The sequence below is a fragment of the Rattus norvegicus genome, chromosome 11, assembly GCF_021556685.1.
Source record: "Rattus norvegicus strain SHRSP/BbbUtx chromosome 11, alternate assembly SHRSP_T2T, whole genome shotgun sequence".
NCBI lineage: Eukaryota > Metazoa > Chordata > Mammalia > Rodentia > Muridae > Rattus > Rattus norvegicus.
In genome coordinates this window covers 97,413,927-97,434,109 of record NC_141544.1, presented here as the reverse complement: position 1 = coordinate 97,434,109, position 20,183 = coordinate 97,413,927, and the positions used below count along the sequence as shown (strand labels likewise).

General features: G+C 48.9%; 1 protein-coding gene across 1 annotated transcript in view; it reads left to right on the top strand.

Moving 5' to 3' along the window:
- The first annotated feature begins 251 nt into the window (after positions 1 to 251).
- The window catches only part of Hic2 (HIC ZBTB transcriptional repressor 2), a 28,528-nt gene continuing 8,596 nt past the window's right edge, over positions 252 to 20,183 (top strand). Inside the window, 1 exon segment of the mRNA NM_001105862.2 lies at positions 252 to 399. The gene's annotated coding sequence lies outside the window, so the exon portion shown is untranslated.

Sequence of the window (20,183 nt, the reverse complement as noted above, 5' to 3'; positions counted from 1 at the left end):
TGGCGTGTCGTTCTGGCTCCTGGGTCGGGATCCTGTCTGCGTCCCAGTCAGGGCTCGGGCGACCTCCTGTGCGCCCCTCCCCCCATTACGCTATCCAGCAGCCACTGGCCCATCCCTAGACTCAGACCCCTCGTCGGCCCCGCCCAGCCCCAGGGTTCCTCCCCCACGAGGGTCCGCCTCCAGGTCCGCCCCGTCGCTCGCCCATTCAGATGTGGGTCAGGGGTGAGCGGGTGGAGCTGACGTCACAAGCTTCCAAGATGGCGCGGAGCGGGCGGCTGTAAGCGGCGCTCTGGGCGCGCTGGGCGGGGAGCCGAGCGGGGCTGGCGGAGGGCGGACAGGGCGGGCGCGTGCAGCGCAGGTCGGGCGCCCAAGACCAGGGGCCACTGGCAGGCACATGAGGTAAGCGGCGTCTTCGAGTGAAGGAGGCGCGGGCCGGGCGCGCTCCCGGAGAGGGGGGCGTGGGCGCGCGTGGGACGGAGCGCGCGCACGGCCCCTAGTCCTGAACCGAGGCGCACGCGGGACCCTGGACGGGCGGGGGCTTTGTGGTTCAGGTGCCCGGCGGGTTGCGGCCGGCATGGGACTCCGGGCACAAAGCCCCCAGGGCCGCGCCAGTCTTGGGGCGCGAGTCTGTGAAGCAGGGGTCGACGGGGTAGCGGGCGCCGGCTCTTTGTGCCTTTTCATTAGCAATCTAATCCGAACGGCGTCGGGCGAGCTATGCTGCCTGACAGGCGGGCGTTTTCCCATTATGCAAACGGCTGTGCGCCTGCGGCTGCCCCTCACTGGAACGCTTTACGGTTTCCAGAACTGCGCTTGTGTCTGCGGTCCTTTTCCTCTAGTAGTACCCTTCCTGGCTGGGAGACTGGCCGTGTCAGGGACATGGTAGGGCTTAGAGGGCCGGGCTCGGTGGCTGGGTGGGCTTTCTGCCCTGCCCCCAGACCTTTGCTGTAGGCAGCCGCCTGGCAGGAAGAGAGATGAGATGGGCTTGGGGGGAGGGGGTCGGGTGGCAAGAGGAAGGGACTGGCTGGCTCAGGGAGTGAGCTGAGGGGCCCTAGCTTGTCATTCTGTTTATCTTCCAAAATGGTTCATATGCACACAGGTCTGGGTGTGAGTGCTGGGGGAAAATACCTCTCCCTGGGGGGCAATGACTCAAGGTACTTGGAGTCATTGAGGCCAGATAATACTCCCAGCAGCCGCACCCAGAACAGTTTTGGACTACCTCGAGACGAGAGTCCAGTGCTGATCTTGGTTGGCCGGAGAGATTTAGAAGTTATTTACTTATGTGTTCTATCCCCATCTTCACAGTATCTTTCCTAGTTATAATTGTCAGGCGCATTTGGAAAGCTGTGTTCCAGGCCCCTCACTTGCAAACAGCAGGAGGGGTGTAACACTGAGAGGCCACCCCCACTGACATATGTGGCAGTGGGGGAGGGGCGGATCCTTGCCTATAGGAATCCTGTGACTGGACTGTTACTGGGGTTTGCTAGCAGTGTCACTTGCTCCTAGGACCGGAAGATCGGGCAGGTAGTGGAGGGGTTCATCTTCTAGGCTAAACTTGGGATTTCCAGTCTAGGACAAAGGTTGGAGGGATGGAGGCAAACCCTAGAGGGATGCCACACATTGCTTCTGATTCCTCCTGGCCTTGCCCCTCTTCTGTTATCTGCCTGTATCTGGAATCCCTGGCTTCCAAGCAGACATTTTTAGGATCATAGTCTGTGTAACCACTCTGCAGCTCTGTCTCTAGGAGGAAAAGTATGCTGGGTGGAGCAGAGCTTCTGGAGTAGTCTGAAATAAAGCAGATGGTCCAGCCTCAGGCTGGCCTCTAGAGACATGTGTGGCCAAACCTACGGTTGTTGCAAGAAGACATGTGCCTGCAGGTGATCTTTCCGTCTTGTGCAGTTATAGTTTTTAATGAAAACCTCTGAGAGCTGTAGGGCAGACTTGGGAAAAGCTGTCCAGAGTCTTTGCACTGCCCTACCTGCTTGCTCTGAGTGAGTGGGAGCAGCGCTATTCGTACAGCTTTCCACTTTGGCTCCTGGCTTTCTGCAGGTTGGTTGTGAGGTGTTGAGAGTGCTTGTTGACCAGCTTGTCTGGCTGTTTGAGTTCGGCTGTGTGCCCAGAATCTCTTCCTGCTGTGTTTTCCTGCCAGTTGTTGGGACTTGTACATTAGTCACTGAGCTTTTATGAGTGATTCCTGAAAAGAAAAAATCCTCCTCTGATTGCTGACTTTGCACGAAGGAAGAAGAGCTTGAGAGAGCCCTGTCTTTAAAGCAGAACCAAAATGCTTTGCTGTAATTGCTAGAAGGAGAAGTGCAGACAGGGCAGGGTAGTGAGGCCTGTTCTGCTACATAGTACCTGCTCTGAGGACAGGTAGGCAGGATTCCTTCCTCACTTCCTGGTCTTGGCCAGCAGCCTAGCTGTTTCCACAAGCTGCAGTTGTAGATTAATCCTCACATAGTGTTTTCTTTCCACAGATCAGATTTCTCATTTTGTTAATAAGCACAGTCTCTGATCCTCTTGGAGTCAGCTGTTGTGGACTGAGAGCAACAGGGTTTTGCATTATTGAGCTGAAGGGAATGCTGTGCAGCCTTCCTATGAGTCCTTATTGCTTGTCAAGGTCAGGCTTGTAGGGGTGAGGTTAGGGGCATGAATACCCTTCTGGTGTTTGTTAAGATATAACACTACATTTCTTTATTTGTATGTCTGCATGTATGTATGTGGGCAGGCACTCTGCCAGAGTTGAGGACAGCTTGCCAGAGTTGGTTCTCTTCTCCTTGTGGGTCCTGGGGTTCAAAACTCTCATAAGGCTAGTTGGCAAGCATTTGTGCTCACTGAGCATTTCTCTGGCCCAAGAAAGGGGGTCTCACTATGTATCCTTGGCTGGCCTAGACCTCACTATGTAGAGCATACCTAGAACCCAGAGAGTCACCTATCTCTGTTTCCAGAGTTCCAGGATTAATGACAAGGGCCACTAGGAGCAGCTTTTTTTGTTTGTCTTTCGAGACAGGGCCTCACTGTGTAGCTCCGACTGTCTTGGAACTCAGAGAGTGGACTGCCTTTGCCTAACAAGTGCTGAGTTTAATAAAGGTGTGTGCCACCACTGTTGGGGGTTTTATTTTACTTTTAAATAAGAAACAAAGGGTTGGAGAGATGGCCCAGAGGTTAAGAGTACTTACTGGCTGCTCTTTCAGAGGACCCAGGTGGCTCACAACCATCTGTAACCCCAGTTTCAGGGAACCTGGTGTCTTCTCCCTTCCAAAGGCACTCCTGGGGGTCTGTATGCATAAAGTTAAAACAACAATGAGAACAAGGGAACAAGGTCTCTTTATGGCCCAGAAGGCACAGAAATCCACTTCCCTCTCCCATAAATTCTTTTTGTCGTTTCGTTTTTTGAGACAGAATCTATCTAGGCCTGGCTGTCTTGGGGCTCACTAGATAGACAAGGAACTCAAAGATCTACCTGCCTCTGTGTTCAGCATGCTGGTGTTAAAGGGGTGCCACACTGAACCAGACTTCTGAGATATTTAATATAGATTCTGAGCTCTGGGGTTAAGAGAAAGGCATTCAGGATAAAATAAGGTTCTTGGATTCCTTCTTATCAGCAGCTCCTGAAGAAGAACCAGTTTTGGGGATTTAGAGGTTCAAGAAGAAATAAAGTTCAGTTTACCTAGGGAACTCCTGTCTCTGTTCTTTTGGTTGGTCTGTTGACCTGAGGTGTCAGTTTCACCCCATCTCTGTTCATAGGCAGGGGTCGAAGGCCTCTGCCTCCTGAACCCGGTCTCTAGCAGGGCCTGGAGTAAGAGGAAGTGGACCTTCTTGGAAGTAATCAGTTCCCTGGAACCTGGCTAAACAGGGCCTCCTGCAAGTCAGTTTGGGGCAGGGTGAGAGGACTTGGTTAGAAGCCTACAGTGTGCCAGGTTCTACAGTTCGCTCTGCATGCAGCTGTGGGCAGTGATGATGCCCACCTTACCACCTCATGTCTTAAGACAGACAGCGCTAGTGTACACTGGTGCTGCCTTCAACCCGGCAGCCTAGAGAAGACAGACAGCAAGTTATTAGAAGAGGGTTGGCACAGGCAGTGTAGTGCGGTGTGGCAGGCATGGTGGGAGGGGCCGTGTAGGTTGGAGGAGTGCTTCTGGATGCCATGCTAGGTTCATGTTGTCAGAGCTGAGCAAGAGTTATTTTTATTACACTTACATATTTGGTATTTGTGTGTTTCCTATCGAGGGAGCTGTTGATGCTCTCCGTCCCCCATGTGGGTTCCAAAGACTGAACCTAGATTGTCAGGCTGGGCAGCAAGCAGCTTTACCCACTCAGTTATCTTGCCAGCCCTGTTTCTGTTCATTGAGATAAGGTCTTACTGTGTACCAGGCTGGCCAGACTTGTGCTCTTACCTCAGCCTCCAGAGTGTTGGATAGTGTGTATCTTCTTGGGCAGCTGAGAAGACTATTTTTTGTCTTGTCTCCTCTTGTCTTACCGACCGCCCCCCCCCCTTCCCCCACTCCTCCTACCTCCACTCTCACCCCCTGCCAACTCCCCAAGGTTTCTTTATGTAGCCTTGGCTGTCTTGGAACTTGCTCTGTAGACCAGGCTGGCCTCGAACTCTGAGATTAAAGGTGCACCACCACCACCACCACCTGTCAGGATTTTTTTTTTCTTTTCCCCTCTAAAGGCCATGGAGGAAGGACTAGGAGACTGTGGAAAACATTATCTTGCTGGTGTGTGAAGTTTGGGAAGTGTGCGCCCCCCCCCCCCCCCAGATGCGTGACTCTTGCAAACTCTGTATTTACTCAGCCACACTGTCTAAACATAACTTAGCACTCAACCCTTATAGCATGTCTAAATTGTGCTGGCTCTGGTACTCACTAACCTGTGTACCACTGCTCTGCTTTTAAGGCAGAATGATAGGAGTATTGTTCCAGTTCAGCAGGAGTCTCTTGAGACTGAGGTTAATACCTTGCTGGGATTGGAGGATAAATAAATGCTTTTGACTTGAGAGCCTATGAGAGCCTTTACTACATGATGTCTGTAGATACTTGAGCTCAGACCAGGGACGGATGGTAGAGAGCCTTTTTCCAAGACACACTGGATTTCTGTTGTAAGCTATGAAATAGCCTGTCCGGATTGTGTGTGCGTGCATATGTGCATGCATGCGTGCGTGTGTGCGTCGGGGAAGGGAGGGGCAAAAGGAGTAAGCTTGCCTAAGGGTTTGGGAACTGAACTGGGAAGGGCCCTAAGGAATAACTGGTCCCTTGAGTCTGTTGGGAGATGGGGGTGGGGAACCTTAGTAAGTTTGGTCCTTTGAAGGCCAGACACTACTACGGTCCAGGAGGGGAGGGAAAGACAGGCCTGGGAAGAGCATGCGGAACTGAGTGGGGAGAATGACCCCATAACACTCCTGGGACCCTCAGAAAGGACACCATAACTGATGAAAGTATTCATCAGTAGAGGGGAAAGAAGCGTGGTTTGGTGCTTGAAGTCTGAGGATCTTATAACCTCCAAGGTGAGAAAGCATGAGTCAGCCACTTACATCTGGGCCAGAAGTTCCTCCTGTTTTTTGTGAGATGGAAATAGGTGTAGGTCTTTGTTTCCTTATTGGGGAACAAAGTAATCTTCTTGTGGGTGAAGTGGGGTATGGGATATGGGCTGCTTCCCAGGTTGCTTTGTCTGTCCTAAGTGAATTCTTGGAGTGGCAAGGACGAAGGGTCCGGATGAGAGGGCTGTTTGCTCCCATGAGTACAGCTGCTAGGCAGTTTTGTGTGGCCAAGGGGCAGCAGGCCTTATTGCTGGCCAACACCTGTGGGTGGACAGATGCTTTGACTGATGGGAAGGACCACTCCCATTCTCATAGTATCGTGCGGTTGAGCCCTGTTGGAATTTTCACCAACCAGCTGAGGACTCCTCCAGGTGAAGGATCCTATGACTGTTCCTGGAAGAGCAAAGGGAGCATGGGACCTGAGACCTCAGGGGCCTTTCCTTATATGGACACAGTGTCTTTACTGCCTGAGATGAGGAACTTGGGCTGCCCATGAGCCTAGCACTGTGTCTTTGTTGTGCTAGACTTAAACCTTGGGCTTTATATTAGGACTCTGGGGAGCTTAGTCCTGGGTTTCCCTGCAGTGAAGCTGGTATGTGGCCAAGTTTAAGAACCATTGCCCTAGCAAGCGGTGTATCTGTTTATAACAGAGCCCAGCAAAGGATTGAGCTGTACGGTTGATTAGAGCATGCTGTTAACTGATTTGGGGGAGCCCAGTGGGGTTGGCAGTTAGCCTCTGGATGAATGGACGTAGCAGATTCTCAGGCAGCAGAGGGACAGGGTGCACAGCAGGGCCTGAGCGTACACTGAGTGCTCTCTGGTGAGTGTACTCTGTGGCGCTACCTCCTTCCCAATACCCTAAGACTCAGTCTCACCCACCCCTGCAAACCAGGCTTTCACACTGCCTGGCCTAGGCTTGGCTGCATTCTTGGGTTCCCATTGGCCTTCGTTGTAACCTGTCAAACCTTCTTTGTTTGTAATAAGTCTCTTACCAGCCCACTTCAGCCCCAGCTGAGAAGAGACATAGGCATCCTTGGGACAGCTGCCTCTTCTTTAGTCTCTTTGCCCTGTTGTCCCTGGGAGAGAACCTGGTCCAGGAGGGTATTTTTGCGTTGCATTTTAGGCAAGATGTGTGAAGCTACTAGTAAAGGGTTGGGAACGTGTGGGTGCTATGCAGGGGTGTGAGAAAGAAGCAGGGCTTCTGGTTGGCTCTGCCTCTGCAGGAGCAGATCAGTGGGCCGTCCTGGTGTTCAGTTTGTGTCTGTTGGGGTTAGGGCAATGATTGATTGTGTGACAGGAGTGTTAAGACCCTCTTGGTGTACTGTCATCTCAGTGTCCTGGATAGGAAGCCTAGGTATAGGCTGTGAATGGATGCTAGGGACACAAGTAGAGGACTTCTGGTAGTGTGCAATGGTGAACAAACCTGAACAAACTACTTTATGGGTCTAACCTGCTAGTTAGTGTACTTGTCTGTGTGCACAAGAGCATGTGTGTTGGTGTTGGGGGGGGGCTTCCTTGTCTGTACATGTGTGTAACACTGTGCCTAAATTTTTTCTGGGCTGGGAATCAGAACTCCCATGCTTGCTAGACAAACACTAACTGAGCTACAGTCCAACCCTATCCTCTTCCTTTAGTAGGAAGCTGGTGTTGGGTGCACTGGGAGCTTTTCAGAGTTCTTAGCAGAATGCTAGGAAGGCGCTGGTGGAAGAAGGATGGCCATTTCTTCTGAGCCCTTCCCCTTGCACAGCCTTGTGGTAGGCATATTAGGCAGGCCTTTAATCCTCAGAACATGCTGTGCAGTCCTAATCATTTCATCAGCCCCTGTTTTACACATAATTCAGAGATGGTACAGTCACACAGATAGGAAGTGCTCAGGGAAGTTCTAGCAGTGAGCCATGTGTGGTAGCTATGCATACAGTCTGAGGGCACTTTATTCTGAGTGGTACTTGGGCTGGAATACCTCTTTTTCAATATAGGATCTCACTATGTTGCCTTTGGTTGGAACTCCTTATGTAGACCAGGTGGCCTTGAACTCACAGAGCTTGGCCTGCCTCTGCCTCCCAAGAGCTTCAGAGCTGGGATCAAAGGCATTGACCACGGGGCCAGGCACATTATTTTTTTAATTTTTTTTTCTCTTTTCTTTTTTTTGGAGCTGGGGACCACTAAGCTAAATCCCCAACCCCTGAGCTAAATCCCCAACCCCACATTATTTTCTTTGTAAATATTTAAGTGTTTTTTGTTTGTTTGTTGTGTTTTGGAGACAGAATTTCACTATGTATGTAGCCCAGGCTGACCAATATACTGTAACTCAGGCCTCCTCTAACTTGTTTTTTTATTTTAATTTTTTTTTTTTTGGTTCTTTTTTTCGGAGCTGGGGACCGAACCCAGGGCCTTGGCGCTTCCTAGGCAAGCGCTTTACCACTGAGCTAAATCCCCAACCCCTTCTTTTAATTTTTAAAATTAAAATATTACAGAATTTTCCTCCCTTCTTTCCTCTAATACCTTCCATGGATCCCCCTTCCCCTTTTAAATTCATGGTCTCTGTTTCTTTGTTGCATATGTGTGTGTATAAATATACATGCTCTTATGTATGTGTGTGTCTATAAATATATATGCCCTTATGTTTATGTGTGTGCAAATATATGTGCTCTTATGTGTGTGTGTGTAAATATACGTGCTCTTATGTATATGATTTCAGTGCTCACCACTTGGAGTTTGGGGCTTATCCCTGTGGACAAGTTCTCCCTTTTTCCCCAGTCCTGAGTTGCCCATGGTTCTGTTTCCCAGTGGATCTCCTGAGGTTTTCCCTTCCACAGTAGTATGTCTGTTGGCATTATTTGGGCCCTATTTAGGCAGCCATATTTTTGAGGCATCTAGGAGACAATGTCTTTCAATAGCAGAATTACTGGTCCTCTGGCTTTCTGTGTAGCCCAGGCTGTCCTGGAACTCATTCGTAGACCAGGCTGGCCTCAAATCTAGGGATCTGCCTGCCTCTGCCTCTCCAGTGCTATGATTAGAGGCAAACACTCCCCCTTTTTTGAGACAGGATCTCAATATATAGTCTTTGCTGACCTGGAACGCAGAGAGATCCATCTACCTGCCTCTGCCTCCTGTAGTGCTAGGCTAACACACATGGCCTTAACATGGCCTTAAGCTTTTCTTTTCTTTTCTTTCTTTTTTTTTTTTTTCTTTTTTTCGGAGCTGGGGACAGAACCCAGGGCCTTGCGGTTGCTAGGCAAGGGCTCTACCACTGAGCCAAATCCCCAACCCCTTCTTTTCTTTTTTTTAATATTTTATTTATGTATATGAGTACACTGTCACTGTCTTCAGACACCAGAAACAGGGCATAAGATCCCATTACAGATGGTTATGAGCCACCATATGGTTGCTGAGAATTGAACTCAGGACCTCAAGATGAGCAGTCAGTGCTCTTAAACCACTGAGCCATCTCTCCAGCCCCGCTCCCTGAGGTTTTCTTTGACTTTTTTTTTTAATTTTGTGTGTTTGGGGGGAGTGGAGGAAGAACATGGGCACGTGGGTGTATTTCTGTGGCCTGCAAGTGCAACTCAGAAGGGAACTTACAGGAGCCAAGTCTGTGTGGGTCCCCAGGATTGGACTCAGGTTGTTAAGCTGAGTTCTCCTGCCTATTTCTTAAATTACTTTATATGTGTGAATGTATGATGAGTGTGTGGGTCAGGAGCACCTATGGGAGTTGGCTTTCTCCTACCTTATGGTTTTGGGAATCAAACTTGAATTTGAGAGCATACTCGTTTACCTGACAAGTCATCTTGTTGACCCACAAATGAGATTTTCTTTTTAAAACTGCATTTGATTTTTTTTTTTTTTTTTTTTAGGGGGAAGGGTGCTGCACATGTGGAGGTCAGAGAACAACTTGAGGAAGTTGATTCTCTTCACTATGGGTTTCAGGATCTAACTCAATATTGGCTGTGGCTGTGGCTCAGTTCAAGTGTAATTGGAGATGGTACTCAAAGCTGAAGGGTTCCTCCACACCAAGGACTAGAAGGCAGTGAAGGCTCCCTGGACCATTTAACTTTAATGACATCCCCTTCTGGGATTTCTGGTCTCTGTTTCATGGTGCCTTTGCTGAGCAACTCACTTCAGGAGAGGGCTTAGGGACAGCCAGTATTGTACTTCAGAGCTTACAGCCCTCCCTTCTAGGAACTTTTTAGTTTCAGCAGTGAGAGGTGCTCAGTCACTGCCACTGGTGGTGTCGAGAGCAGGGTGGGCCTTTGAGAAGATGAGTACAGGGGCTGGAGGAGGATGGGGAAGCAGCCACAACCTTTTGAAAGGACCTCCAGGTAGTCAGCACTGGGCTTGGGTTGCCCTTTGGCTGTGATAAGTCAACCTAAACTCCAGAAGGCCAGGTGTGAGCCTGAGGCAGCCCCATACCGGCTGAGGGGAGAGGGCTGTTTCCAAAGTCCCACATTCCATGCGTGTGTGGACGCTGATAAGGGCAGCACTGCTTGCTTAGCTTGCTTTGGGTAAAGGGGACTTTGACTTCATGCCCCCAGCAGGCAGCTTGCTCATCCACATCCTGCTTCCTGGTCGCACCCTTCCCCCACTGGTCTCTTCCTTGTATCCACAGCCCCAGACCTGAGATTCATGGATGCCATTTCAAACAGTCCTTTCATTCATTTATTTAAAAACTGCTACTCTGAGCTGGCCTATGATGGCACGTGCCTTTAATCTCAGCACTTGGGACACAGTGGCAGACAGATCTCTGAGTCTGAGGCCAGCCTGCTCTACACATTGAGTTTCAGGACAGCCAGCACTATGTGGAGAAGCCCTGTCTCAAAAAAACAAAAGTGTTACTCTAGTTCAATAGAGAACTGAAGTTTTCACCCTTCCTGGTACTGTGATCTTATAATACAGTTCCTCATGTTGTGGTAATCCCCAATCATAAAATTATTTTGTTGCTACCTCATAACTGTAATTTTGTTATGCTACTATAATGAATCATAGTGTGAGAATATCTGATATGTTGGATATCTGATATGGAACCCTCAAAGGAGTTGAGAATCACTGTTCTCACTTTGATCCAGCACTGGAGAGACAGGCAGGTGAGGCTCTTGAGTTCTAGGCTGTCCAAGGTTACATAGTGAAACCCTATCTCAAAGCTTAAACAAGATCATTACACTTTAACATTCCCTAGGAAAGCCCCTTTGCCCAGGATTTTGGCATTTTTGTACATCAGGTCAAACTCTGGCATTTCTTAACCTCTTTGACAAAGTTTCATTCTCCTTGTCTGTGAAATGTGTTGTTACAAATATTTGAACCAGGCGTAGTGGGGTACAGCTTTAATCCCAGCACTTGGGAAGCAGAGGCAAATTAATGTCTGAGTTCGAGGTCATCTTGGTCTACAGAGTGAGTTCCAGGACACAGGGCAGCCAGGGCTACCCAGAGAACCCTGTCTCCAAAAACCAAAACAAATAAACAAAAAGCAAGAAAAAATTCTCAAGACTATATGTCACCTTTCTCACAGGATTGCTTGTAGATTTTGGCCCCTTTTATAATATTTAAGACATTACTGATTTTTGGCCTTAGGAGTTTTGTGTAGTGTGGGGCAGGGACTCAAGTAACTCAGACTAGGTTAGAATTTAGTTTAAAGCCTTGAACTTGTGGTCCTCCTGTGTCTTCCGAGTGCGAGGCTTACAGGCGTGCACTACCGTGCCTAGTTTATTTGGTACCGGGGATGTGCGAGGCTTACAGGCGTGCACTATCATGCCGTGTGAGGCTTACAGGTGTGTACTACTGTGCCTGGTTTATTTGGTACCAGGGATTTAATGCAGGCTCCCGCACTCTAGACAAGTGCTGACCAGCTGACCTTCGTCCTCAGAGCCCTTTTTTTTTTTTTTTTTTTTTTTTGGTTCTTTTTTTTCGGAGCTGGGGACCGAACCCAGGGCCTTGCGCTTCCTAGGTAAGCGCTCTACCACTGAGCTAAATCCCCAGCCCCCTCAGAGCCCTTTTTGTTGTTGCTTTTTTTTTTTTTTTTCCGGAGCTGGGGATCGAACCCAGGGCCTTGCGTTTGCTAGGCAAGTGCTCTACCCCTGAGCTAAATCCCCAACCCCTGCTTTTTTTTTTTCTAATGTATTTATTTTACGTGAATGCTCTGTCTGCATGTACACCTGCATACCAGAAAAGGGCATTAGATCATATAATAGATGGTTGTGAGCCACCATGTGGTTGCTGGGAACTGAACTCAGGAGCTCTGGAAGAGCAGTCAGTGCTCTTAACTGCTGAGCCATCTCTCCAGCCCTCTTTTTTGTTTTTTTGAGACAGAATTCCTCTGTGTGTAGTCTGTAGTGCTGGCTGTACTGGGATTCACTATGTAGACCAGACTGGCCAGGAACGCACAGAGATCATCCTGCCTCTTTCTTCCTTCTTCCCCCGGAGCAATGGGATTAAATATGTGTATCACCACTCCTGGTCATAGCCACTGTTTAAGGTTGTCTGTTACACACGTCTTTAGTGTTCTCTTGTTAGCCAGAACAGAGGTTCAGTCTGTCTTGTGCCCAGGAGACAATCCCAAGACTGAGTGTAAATTCCTATTCCCACATGCACATCTTTGAATATTCAGAGTGGTCAGTGGGCAGAATACAAGCCTCTGTAGAAGACTTGAGTACAAGATTGGGCCTGCGTGTGTTCGTAGTGTTAGACAAACTTTCAAACTTAGGGAGACTGACATTCATTTATGAACTGAGTGAGCCGTCCTAAAGAAAATACTGATTGCCTGTGGTACATTTGAACATTCAAGTGAATATTGTTATAATTTTGGGAAACTTGTATCCATGATTGTGGGCTGAGCACAAGATTTCTTTGCTGAGAAGATCACTTAGTTGGCAAAGTGCTAGACATGCAGTTGTAAGGACCTGAGTTAGATTTTTAGCATACATAGAAGAAGCTGAACATAGTGGTGTGTGCTTGGTGCTTGCAATCCTAGTCCTGGGAGACAGAATACTGAACACCACACTCTAGATCTCAGTGAGATCCAGTCTAGGTAAGGTGGACAGCTGTGCAGGAAATGCCTCAGAGCTCACGTGTGCTCTCTCGCTCTCTCTCTCCCTCTCTCCCTCTCTCTCTCTCTCTCTCTCTCTCTCTCTCTCTCGCTCGCTTGTGCGCGCGCGCGCGCGCACACACACACACACACACACACACACACGTTGGATAAGATAAAGAGCATTATTAACTCATGGTGGTGTGATGTCTAGAAGGACTAACTGGCTTCAGCAAACCCCTGTGGTGTACATCTGTCATCTCATTTATTTGGGATGCTAAAATAGGATCTTCAGTTTAGATCCAGCCTGGGGACAGAAAAAGGCAGGCAAGAGCTAGGCGTGTAATCCCAGCACCTAGGTGGAGGAGTCAGGGGAATCAAGAATTTGCTGCCAGCCTGGGCTATACGAGACCATGTCTCAAAAAATAAAACAAAAAACAAAAGCATCTCAAAGACTATTCTGACATTCTTCTTAACCGAGTCCTGATCAATGGGACTAGGGCGGGTGGGAGGGGAGGCACAAACAGAAGTGCTTCAGCAAATGCTGGTGTTAGGTGAGGATTGGAAGGAAGGTGAGGGACCCAGAGGAAGGAGTCACTGATTGGAGGGTTTGGCCTGTGGGCTTCTCATGACATTTCAGAAGGATGAGGTGGGCGCAGCACCCCTCAGGGAAGAGTTGAGTCTAGGCTGAGCTTGGGCTTTAAGGGAAGTGGCAGTTGGGGGAGCGACTTGATGCACGTTTAAGGTAACAGGATGAATTGTATTCCTCAAGTCAGAGGAGAGAGGGCTTCAGTGCTCTGTGTGTGCTTTTGTGAAGGGGCCTCAGGGGAGGGTGTTTTTAGGTGTGGGTTAATTTTTTCCTTTTTTAAATTAGAAGTACACTTATTGTGTGTATTGTGTGTGTGGTCCCTGGCTTGGAGGTGAGAGACCAGCTTGAGAAGGTGGTTCTTTCTCCCATGTGGGATCCGTTGAGGTCAGAAAGCACCTTTAGCCGTTGAGATCATTTGCTGCCTCTTGTTTGCCAGGCTTGGGATGGAACCTTGGATGGGCAAACAGTGTACTTAGACTGGATCTTAGGAAGAGGATACCTGTAAAGTTAGGCATACCTGCTCTCCACATATATGACAGTTTGGCTTTTCCTTAGGGCAGGGTGATGCTTCCTGTATGGTCTCCAGTGGGACTGGAATCTTCTAATCCCCTCCCCCATTGTTAATAGGGTTGAGTAATGTTGGAGCCCCTGTGCTGGGTCCGCAGTGTGGAGCTGTTTTGGGATTTTATACAGAGTAGTCTCAGCTTCCTAGGAAGTTAGGATCTTATTACAATGGTGTAGTCGGACGGTGTGAGTTGTGTACCACAGCAGAGTTAGTAGTGGAAAGCCTGCTGAGATTGAAGCTCTTCCTGTGTCACGGAAGAAGCAGCCCTCACCCCAGCTTCTGGACAGGTGCATTTCTTCATGGCTCACTCTTGTCCTACAGGAGTTGCTCCCCCCTGCATCTGTCTGGACCCTGAGACGTGAGGTGGCTTGTTGGAGTTAGTTGGTCTTCTGTTCACACAGCGGTGGCAGTGCTGGGTGCACTCCAGAGACTGAAGTGTGGTGCTGCCTCATGGGTCTTCCCTTTCTAGCAGCCGTCTTTCACAGTTGAGTTGTGTTGCTCCAGGAAGAGAAAGCCCTGCTCATTTTACCTTCTGTCCCTAAATCCCCTCGCCCAAAGCTAACCCTTTCCACAATGCGCTTCTTTTATGTCCCTAGCTCTCTGTTGACTCCTAAGGCTTGTATCACCAAGACCAGCTTTATTTGTTTGTTTATTTGTTTGTTTTCTTTTTTTCTTCTTTTTTTTGGAGCTGGGGACCGAACCCAGGGCCTTGCGCTTGCTAGGCAAGCACTCTACCACTGAGCTAAATCCCCAACCCCATGTTCGTTTTCTTTTTAATGGGTGTTTTGCTTTCAAGTATGTGTGTGTACCGTGTTGTGCTTGGTGCCTACGTAGGTCAGAAAGGGAGCATTAGATTGCCTGGAACTGGAAATGGTTGTAAGTTACCACAAGGGTTCTGGGAGTTGAAATTGAATCCTCTATAAGAATAAGTGTTTTAACCCCTCACCCATCTCTCCAGCCACTAAATTTATTTTGCCCTTTATTATTTGTTTGTGTATGGATGTGCCCACACGGGCACAGGTGCCTTCAGAGAAGCACAGGTACCTTCAGGGAGCAGAGGTGTTGAAGCTCCCTGAAGTGGGAGTCATGGGCATTTGTGAGCTCTGTGAAGTGGGTGCTGGGAATAGAATCTGGAGGTCTTCTGGAAGAGCAGCAATCACGTACTGCTGAGGTAGCTTTCCAGCTCTTATTCTGCGTTTTGAGACAGAGTCTTTCATTGAGTTCCTAGGCAGGCCTTAAACTTGTGATCCTCCTGCCTCGGTTTCCTGAGTGTCTGGGATCACAGACCTGTGCACCAGGCTCCCTCTTAAAAAGTTAGTTAATTTTAAGACATGATTTTGTTGTGTAACTAGTGTCAAGCTCAGTCCCAGCCTGCCTCTGCCCTCCTGAGTGCTGGGGCAGTTCTTGGGTTCTTTCAGTTTTTGAGGCATTGTTTCACGTAGTGCAGTTTGGCCTTGAACTACCTTGCCGCAGGGGTTGGCCTAGAACCCAGGATCCTCCTCCCACCTTGGCCTCTGATTGCTGGGATTATAGGCATTTGGCACTGTGCCAGGTGGCTTCCTGGCACTCAAACCCTGGGCTTTGTACATATTAGGCAACTTTTCTAACTAAGCCATATTCCTGCCTCTCTATTGGGCTTCTGGGATTAGTCTTGCTCTTATCAGTCTTTACCCTCTTTAAAGACGCTAGTGGCTCAGTGAGTATAGGTGTGCATATATGCACATATTAGACACATGAACACCATGTACAATGTACATACAGCATTCATGCACACATACGACACAAGCACATTAAAATCACCATAATCTTTTCGTCCGGGGAAACAGTCCTCAGTCCTTGTTTGGTTAATTAAATTCCATCATTATGGGCCAGAAGTTAAGAGCACTGGTTGCTTTTCAAGGAAACTCGGGCTCCATTTGTAAGACCCACCCAGGTGGCAGCTCATATCTGTTATAGCACTCTCCCCTGCCTCTGTGGGCATCAGGCATTCTTGTACCGCACAGACAGACATGCAGCAAAATTCCCATTCCCGTAAGATAATTTTTGCCATTGGTGGCACATGTCTTTCATTCCAGCATTCAGGAGGTAGAAGCAGGCAAAACTCTTGAGTTCAAGGCCACAGAGAAAAGAAACCTTGTCTCCATCCATCCATCCATCCATCCATCCATCCATCCATCCATCCATCCACCCATCCAAGACAAGGCCTCTTATGTAGCCCTGGCTGTACTGGAACTCACTATTTTGACCAGATTGGCCTTAAAACCATAGAGATCTACTTCTCTCTATTGGGATTAAAGGTGCATGTGCCACCATTTACAGGATTTGAAAAAAAAAATACACCATTCCTTTCTGATGGGATTTTTGGACTCTGTTTTGCTGATTCTCATGCAGTGTACCATCTCAAGTTTGTCCCAGTCAGAGGTCACAGTCATGGGCAGTATCTGTTTGGGGTGCTGCTTGTTTTGGGGTCTTTGAGGTAGGCTTTCACTCTGTAGTACAGGCTTACCTCAGATTTGTGCTGATGGCTTCAGACTCTCCGTGCTAGATCTGTAGGCATGTGCCGCCATGTGTAGTCTCACCTTGGCTTTTACCAGTGAGTGACCAGTGAGTGAAGCAACTCTGTCTTTGGAAGACACCTACATAGAAAGGTGTTTTATAGAGTGGAACTTGTCAGGTATTTTATTTTACTTGAGCTCCTACTTGATTTAATACTTCGTTGGCTGCTAGGGTTGGTTTTAGGGAAGTAGGAGTCTTGTCTCCCAGAGCCTTGGGCTACTAAGTACGTGGCTGCCTAGTGACTCAGCTGTGACATTCACCTCCCTCTGGGGTTCAGTTATCTCAGTTGAAGGATGTCCTCAGGCAGAGGAGATGGTGTGATAGTCCATCCAGCTGGGTGGCCCGGGCTTCCTGGTGCCCTTTCGACTCCTTGCCTGTGGAATTCCTACTCACACTGTGCTGTCCTGCTGTCCTTTACTTCTTGTTTTAGTGCTGGAGATGGAACTCACAGTTTCTTTCATGCTAGGCATGTCCTGTACCAGTGAACTGCACTCCCTTGCCTGCACAGCCTCTTTTCTTTCTCCTTTTAAAAACATGTGGTTTTTTTTTTTTGTTTGTTTTTTTTTTTTTTTTGGTTCTTTTTTTTTGGAGCTGGGGACCGAACCCAGGGCCTTGCGCTTCCTAGGCAAGCGCTCTACCACTGAGCTCAATCCCCAACCCCTAAAAACATGTGTTTAACCAGTGGTGGTGCTGGTGACTTTAATCCAACTTCAATCACAGCACTTGGGAATCAGAAGCAGGCGGACGGATGGATCTCTGGGAGTTTGAGGCCAGCTTGGTTAAATGGTTAACATGGTTCTAGGATAGGCAGGTCTACATGGTGAGACCGTGTGTTTGTGTGTGTGTGTGTGTGTGTGTGTGTGTGTGTGTGTGTGTGCGCGCGCGTGTGTGTTCTCCTTGCCTGTGCAGAAGTGTACACAGTACATCTGTAAGTGAGAGGATAGTTTTTTTTGTTTTTTGTTTTTTTTTTTGGTTCTTTTTTTTTGGAGCTGGGGACCGAACCCAGGGCCTTGCGCTTCCTAGGCAAGCGTTCTACCACTGAGCTAAATCCCCAGCCCCGAGAGGATAGTTTTTGTAGCAGTCATTGTTGTACTATCACTTGGGCCCTGCCTATAAAACTCAGTTGGTCAAGCATGACTGCATGTGCTGAGCCATTTCCCCAGCCTGAGCCTCTTCTCTAAACAGAGCACATGGCCCAGGAACACCCCGTATCTTTAGTTACAGTCACAGACGAGGATGCCCATGGTATCGGTGCTGGGCTTCAGCTTGTAGGCCCACACAGTCACCAGCTTTTGGACTTGCTGACTTGGGAAATGTGTCATCTTCCTTTGGAGGCTTTGTCTTCCATCTGCCGCAGGTCCCTGAGTACTTGTTATGAGCGCAGGTCCCTGAGTACTTGTTATGAGCGCAGGTCCCTGGGCTTCCTAAGAAGTGGGAAGCTCATGCTCTAGCCAGGCCATCTCATACCGAAGCGTGCTACATCTCCAGGGACCACATCACCCAGGAACTCTTGGGTGGGTGGTTAAAGGTGCTTGTCGGTAAGCCTAACGTCTTGAGTTTGATCCCAGGGAGCCAAGTGTTTGAAGGAGAGAACCAGCTTCCACAAGTTGTCATCTTATATCCATATATATGCTGTGGCCTGCTCATGTGCCCCTCCCTATGAAATGAATGAATGAATCTAAGAAGGATGTAGATTCTCAGTGGCATGTGTATAGTGGGCCTTAGTACCTATGTTCCAAAGACTCACAGCACTGCCGCTGCTGCTGCTCACCATACTCAGGAGCAGGAAGATGGAGGAGAGGCATGGCGAGACGGTGGGTGGCGCTCAACTTGCCCTGTCCTGCCTCCTGCATTCTCACCCCATACAGGGTTGTGCTTTTGAGACAAGGCCTCACTGTAGCCCTGATTGTCCTGGGCCTCCGAGAGACCTCCGTGCCTTTGCTGTTCCTTGTGCTGGCATCAAAGGCATGCACCTGGCCCCTGAAGTCCCACTTTTACATGGTCTAGGGGAAATCTTTTTCCCTTGATTTTGCTTTGTTTGTTAGCTCCTGTTGTATTGCAAGTAATGTTTTTTGTTTAAATAATAACTCATTATGAGCTCAAATTATTATTTCATTGCAAGGGGATTCATCTGTCCTCAACTAGAGTGGCTTAGAATTGGAGCTCACCAGGGCAGATGTAGCAGGGAATATCCTCATTCTAGCTCTTGTTGGCTCTCATGACAGGGGATGAACAGGTGGGGCTGTGCTTTTGAGGGCACAGAGTCTGGTGTGATGGTGCTATATTGTGCATCTCTCCAGACCTGCCTTGTGGCATCCCGCCCTCTGTGCTTTCTTATCGTGATGGTTACCTATAGTGATGGTTACCTATAGTGATGGTTACTTGCCTAGGGAGTAGCATGCTTGGGCAGGTGGTCTGGATCCAGGCAGTTCTCAGCTTTGAGTAGACAACAAGAAGTTTTAATAGGGCCCTCAAACATTTCAGGATAGACTAGGAAAAGCTTCATTCATTCTCCTCTATGTGCTATAGAGCTGCTTTTAGAGTTGGAAGAGGAGGAGGAGGAGGAAGAAGAGTCTAGTCTTGGTCTCTGATCACATCACCTATGTTCTTAGTAGAAGCTGAGAATTGCATTTCGTAGAAACTGGCAAGAAGAGGGCTGGGCTCTTGGCATTTGAAGTGCCTATTGCTTTCCAGGATGATGGTTTGGGAGAGAGCCAGGCGTGGCTGGCTAGCATCCAGGTCTGGGCTAAATAATTTGGCTGGGCTTGCCCAGAGCAATGAGCCCCACCCGCTATCAAGTCCAAACCTAAAGGGCAGGAGGTCACCATATCTGGCTAGGAATATTAGAGAAGTAGCAAGCCCTGCCCAGTTCTAATGCTGGCTAGATGGCAGCTCACTTTCCCCTCCTGGTGGAGGTAATAGACCTGTACCCTCACAGTGAGGAGGTTAGAGCATTAGAGCAGGCAGGTGGTGGGGAAGTGGTGTTTTGTTTTGTGATGCTGGGTTTGAACCCAGGGCCTAACATATGCCCAGCAAGCACCCTACCAGTGAGGTAGATTTCAAGGCCGCCAGAGTGGGAGGGAAAGGAGCCCAGTTTCCCAAACAGCTCTATAGTTAGAGGGCCTTTCTGAGAGAGGAAGGTTAACCACAGCCCCCTCCCAAGTCAGGTTTTAGATCCTCACTGTTACCTATGTATGCTTTTCTGTGGGCAAGTTGCTTAACCCCCAAGGAGCCTTATCTGCAGCTGGAGGTAGAGATAATGGTACTCATAAGCCTGTGGCAGACCTGTTCAGTCACTGCACAGCCCCCCCCCCCCCCCCCCGTCTTACTTGGGCAGAGGCAACTTGTAGGGACTGTGGTAGAAGGCCAGGGTTTCATAGAGGAGTCAGGACAGGTCAGAATTGGATGGAATCTTTTTTTTTTTTTTTTTTTTGGTTCTTTTTTTGGAGCTGGGGACTGAACCCAGGGCCTTGCGCTTCCTAGGCAAGTGCTCTACCACTGAGCTAAATCCCCAACCCCAGTTGGATGGAATCTTAAGTTTGTGACTGTGTCTGCCATAGTTAGGCCCTGGCCTGGGCATTGGGAATCTTCTAGATCCTCAGTTGCTTGGTCTCTTTCAGAAAGTCCATGTGGGGTGAGCCCAGACGTGGCTCTAGTTGGATGTGCTTAAATCTCTGGGGTATGGAAGGTACCTAGTGGTTGTGACTTGTTCATCAGTGTTCCTGTCTCACCCAGGCCCTCTCACCTGGTCATGGCACTTGGGATGACGGATGTGGTGGAAGAAACTCCTTGGGGTGAGCCAGGCAGGAGCTTTCTCAGTCCACAAGTATGCCTACTTAGCAGTCAGTGGCTGCCAAGGGGAAGGCAGGATGTGAGGGTTTGCCCCCTTTCCTGGCCTTTCCCCTTTTCACCAGGCCTCCTGGCT